The sequence below is a fragment of the Ostrea edulis genome, chromosome 1, assembly GCF_947568905.1.
Source record: "Ostrea edulis chromosome 1, xbOstEdul1.1, whole genome shotgun sequence".
NCBI lineage: Eukaryota > Metazoa > Mollusca > Bivalvia > Ostreida > Ostreidae > Ostrea > Ostrea edulis.
The window spans coordinates 91065420-91071219 of record NC_079164.1 but is presented as its reverse complement, the minus strand read 5'-3'; positions in this window follow the sequence as shown (position 1 = coordinate 91071219).

The following is a 5800-nucleotide window of genomic DNA, read 5'->3' as shown; positions in this document are numbered from 1 at the left end:
ATAAAAACCAAGGTCCGTGTCGCAGCAGGTATGGCACGATAAAGATCCGTCCTTCGGATGAGACCGTAGAAACCGAGGTCCCGTGTCACAGCAGGTATGGCACGATAAATATCCCTCCCTGCTCAAAGGACGTAAGCGCCAAGCATTGGCCTAATATTTGCTGCCCTTCACCTACAATGGTGACGTCTCCATACGAATGAAAGATTCTCAAGTGGGATGTTAAACAATATACAACCAACCAACCAAAATCTACTCAAATATGTAATCGGTTACTTCGAATGTTTATTTATCATATTCAGAAACATGTCTCAATCTCTCATTTACATTGATAATTATCATCAATATACAGTACCCGCAACGTTATTCTTGACATTCCTATCGTGCGTGTATCCTATCGTATCGTGCGTGTATCCTATCGTATCGTGCGTGTATCCTATCCTATCGTGTATCAGGTTTTCCGTTTTCTATCGTGTTTTGCGTTTATCAGGTCTATCGTGTATCGTGTTTTGCGTGTATCAGGTTTTCCGTTTATCGTGAAAATCGTTTATCGTGTAGCTTCGGAAACTATCGGGATCGTTTATAAAATCTAATGAAAAAGTACGATACTTTCCGAAACCTTTATTCGTTTTGTTAAAGAAGCTATTTTTAGGAATCGAGGAAAGACGGTATATTTGAAGGAGAACATAAAGTTGTCGATTTTAAGGCAGAAGAAGAGATATTTGTCTGTCCAGAGAGAGAGTGAAAATTTATCACAATTTAATTCGAAGTAGTCTGGAAAGTAGGACAGTAAACCGAGCACAGTAAATCTGAAAGCTCCTTCTGAAGTTCATAAACATTTGTCTGTCTAGAAACAGTTATTTGTAATTAATACTAACAGAAAAATAGGGAGTTCCGATTTGAAAGGAAAAATCAGTAAATTACATTGTTTATCACATACATGTATATTTTAATAAGGTTCTTTTTCTTCCGATATTTTTTCCACGTGTATGCTACTTATATAGCAACTGCTGAACTTGTGCGCGTCCTTATATCTGATTTTGTGTATCACCCGTGTTTTGACAGCTAACATTCTCAGGGACATTGTATTTCACACATTTAGAAGATTAAGTTTTAAAAGGGTGCAAGGGTGTTGCACCCCCCAAAATTCTGCTCAACTGGGCACGATTCCGCTGTCATCGTTGTTTTGTTTTTTATATACCTTGTACATGTACACATGTACCAATACTCGTACGTGTAGATACTGGAAATTTATGTTGGTTTTGATGATTATTTAAATTTTTTTTTTTACACACTAAGCGTTTCAAAATTGCGAATTTAAAACAAGCCGGGTTTTGTTTATGTTTTTTAAACAGTATATTTATGTTTTGTTAACAAAATATCAATTCAAATAAATATGTTCCAATTACTTATGACTATCAATTATCAATCATAGTGTAAACATATCTAACAGGTGTAGTGCGGTTGATTTTTTTTAAAGCGGTCGTTATGAAAATAACTTGAGATGTTGAATGAGCCGTGAACTTAGAGCTTGATGCAAAATAACCCCCTCCTCGCTACACGCACAATATTACTTGGTTTTATTTCATACTCAAGGTAATATACATTAGCATAAGAGAGCTACTGAAGCATGATATCACTACATTATATTACATTTAGTTAATTCCCTGTATAATCTATATATTAAACATTAGGTGACAATATAAGTTTTAGAATCATTGGCTGATAAAATTCATATAGATATCAAATAATGAATTCAATGCCGTATATATTTTATTATTATTTTTTTTTTAATTTTAGCTGTGATGGCATTAAAAAAAAAAACATAAAAAAAACGTACGACCGTGGATTAAAGAAATTATATGGTACAAAACCGATCAATGTTTTAAACAAATGTTACCGCGACGGGGACAGGTAGCTGATAGTCATCCCGCGATGAGAACGCGGTTTTCCTGAGTTACCTATAGATTACCGCGTTAGATTTTTTCCCATCGCGAGAACGCGGGAAACAAGAAATCCGTTTTGTCCGTAATGTAGGTATATAATGAACATTGAAATCCTTCAATATTATTATCAACATAATGTAAACATAATGTAATTATGTTGTAGGTATCAAAATTTCGTTCCGTCTAAACCGTTTCTAAATTTACAACATTTCTATCAGGTTTTCCGTTTACCGTGAAGATCGTTTATCGTGTTTTGCGTTTATCAGGTCTATCGTGAAGATCGTTTATCAGGTTTTGCGTTTATCAGGTTTATCGTGTATCCTATCGTATCGTGCGTGTATCCTATCGTATCGTGCGTGTATCCTATCCTATCGTGCGTGTATCGTGTTCTATCGTTTATCATGTCAAGAATAACGTTGCGGGTACTGTACGTAAACATAATGAAACGCTACAGAATTTGTCAGAAATTTTGCGAGCATAAGTTTGACTTGGCTAAGGCCTCGCTTTGTTCGTTTTATGACTCAGGCTTTCAAATACTTGCATGTCAGTACATTTGCTGAGGTCTTAAAACTACGCCCAAGTCCTACTTCTGACCCTACAAAGTCAAAATTATAGCATGTTATAAACTACAAAGTCCAGCGACCAAGGAACTGAAGTGATCTTAGTCTTATCTTTTCCAATTAAATATAAGTTTGTAGTATCAGAATTAGATAAAAATTACATTCGTTGATTTTTGGTTTTTATACAGCGCAACTGCGAAGTAGTCTAATACCATAGAACTTGCCCTTTTCCCCTCGTATCCAAGGTTGATACATGATAATCAAACACGACTGACGTACGTCATGAACAAATGTGTGAAGAAGGCTCAACACAGGTTAGTACACTGTCAAAACAGGCTTTACACACAAGACCTTGTTATACGCGAAAGTGCGATATAGATCACTAATTGAGACACTAATTAGCAAAATCTGCTTATTGATAATGATTCAGACGAAACCTAATGGATCGAAATGTCAGCCTTTTCCCTGAATGTTCCCGTAACAAAGGAATCGAAAATAATTACTGTGGAAATGAAATAGTACTGTCCGAGATACTTATGAATGGATCACACCTTGTTAAGTTTCATTATGCCCAATATTCGATACTGCTCTTACATATTGTTTAACATTACGATCATACCCGACGTTTCTCAATAATATGTAATTTTAGTGATATTTTTATTACAATTCACTTGCATCTTATCGTGTTTCTACCAAATGACTTGGGTATTACATGAACCAGGTCTGAAATAATAAAAGAACTCTTCATATCGATTGATTAAAAGTTGCGGTTTTTTGTTTTTGGTTTTTGTTATTTTTACGTCTAGTCAAGAATTTTTCACTCATACTGAGGGTATGCAACAGCTGTAGGCGAAGTGTCATCAATTTAGACCTATGTTTACCACTCAGGGCAACAACACAGGACCTCCGTTTTTAACGTCATATCCGAAAGATCCGTGACTCTCACTTCTAAATGCCGAGCGTTTGGCGAAGGAACAATCACTACCTACTTTATGTCTTAGATTTGACGCGGCCATGGCTCCAGAGCTAGGGACTCGAACTCACGATCTCCCGGTTACGAAGCGAACGCTCTACCACTGAGCTACCGCAACCGGTCTCTCTTCATATCGAGGACATGATGAAAAACCAACTTTACAAAGTTCAGAAACGTCGCGTATGGCCTTGAAGAACATTTTCCCCTTCCATGCACTTAAAATGGAATACATTGGCTGTTCATTGGCAACATTTGAGCCGAGACTGAACTTTAAAAAACCTCCATTACTAAGTTATGGCCAAAAAAGTCACTAGGTTCTAGGCCTTATGGCCGTGGATATGGCAGTAACTCATTGTTATGTATGAGAGATATGGCAGTGACTCATTGTTATGTATGAGAGATATGGCAGTAACTCATTGTTATGTATGAGAGATATGGCAGTGACTCATTGTTATGTATGAGAGATATGGCAGTAACTCATTGTTATGTATGAGAGATATGGCAGTAACTCATTGTTTATCGCATGTATGAGGAAATACTGCTCTGTTATGGTATGGTCTGGGGAAATATTACTAAGTATTTTACCAATCTTTACCAATACGAAACTATAAATATGTATAATTCTTCAGAAAAAAAAAGTTACGAAAAATATGCTTCACTTGGGCAACAGTTGATTATACAAATTAGTGATGGCTAAAGACGACTCATTTCAGATACAAGAAATCTGTCGGATTTGATGATTGTTTTTCAGAATTTCGCAAGCGAATAACCTTGTATTAAAAACAGGAGTAATTAGATTATAATTTAATTCTTATTGTATCCTTGTCTCTGATTGGTCAAATTCCAATTGAGGAACAAAGGTTATTTTTGTATAACCTGGTTTGGTATGAGGACACATCCTCTTGACAACCAGAGCCGGAACTTTTTTTTTTTTCTCTCTCTCTAAATTTACATTGCAGCACTGTTTTTAGCCTTCCATGGAATAGAAAGTCAACGTGTACAATAAGTTTCTTTGGTTTGATACAAATATTGTTTTCTTGTTGTCAATATTAGCATCTACTTGTACGCAAATCACTGTTGTAAAACATCTTTCTCTGTATGTATGGTCGAATAATAGATTAAACCAAAGAAGATGTTATATTCGAATTAATGATTTGCCAAGTAAGCATTACCCTGTTCATTTTGAAATACATTTCTCACGGGGGGGGGGGGGGGGGGGGGTTCATTGCTTGGTCTTTCAACAAAGCAAATAAAAAATCATACGTCACAATTTTATCACATGACGTCAAACACATGGACATGTGGATCGCGATTTGTCACTTGCTTAGATCTACATATTTTCTTGTGTTGGATTTACTATTAGAGACAACGTTGTATACAAGGGTAAATTTCATGTAATAAAAGTTTTCACAGAGTTAAAAGCCGCAAATTTTTGCATTTTCTAATATTTGAAGATTTATTTTTAGGTAGGCTCACGGGCACTGGAAGTTAATGTAAATATATAGTATGTACATGTATAAAAAGGAAGGGTAGGACACTCTTTTTGAGGCAAATTCGGGTTTGGGTTATTGTGGGCGTTTCTCAAACGGCCTGGCGCGATGAATCGTTCACTTATACCATACTTTCAATATATGTACGGTTTCTTTCCGTTCCAATGCCGTTCATTCGAAGAAAAAGATGTTTTTACACCTCCAAGTGCCTAAGAATTTCGCTAGACTGTCTTACTTCCGGGTTAATCGCATTGAATCAAAAAGTAAGTTGTGATTGGTCAATGTGATAAACATTTATAAGTTTATGTCATATTCTTATTGGTTGTGAAATAATGATAAGAATATTTGAACTATAAAAACAAACATGGCTCATGTACTTAACCACTAGTCTCTAACACCATCATGAAGTAATAATCCTAAGAATTATTTTCTCTACATATGTATTTATGGACTAGATAACGTGTGTCACATCAGACTTCAATTTTATTATTGACCTATCAGAACTTACCTTTCGATTCAGTGCGATTAAACCGGAAGTAAGGCAGTCTAGCGAAATTCTTAGACACTTGGAGGTGTAAAAACATCCTTTTCTTCGAATGAACGGCATTGGAACGGAAAGAAACCGTACATATATTGAAAGTAAGGTATATGTGAACGATTCATCGCGTCAGGCCGTTTGAGAAACGCCCACAATAACCCAAACCCGAATTTGTCTCAAAAAGAGTGTCCTACCCTTCCTTTTTTATACATGCACATACCTATATATTTACATTAACTTCCAGTGCCCGTGGGTAGGCCTAAACAATGCGATTTCCCGTTTTCTCAATTTGTCGG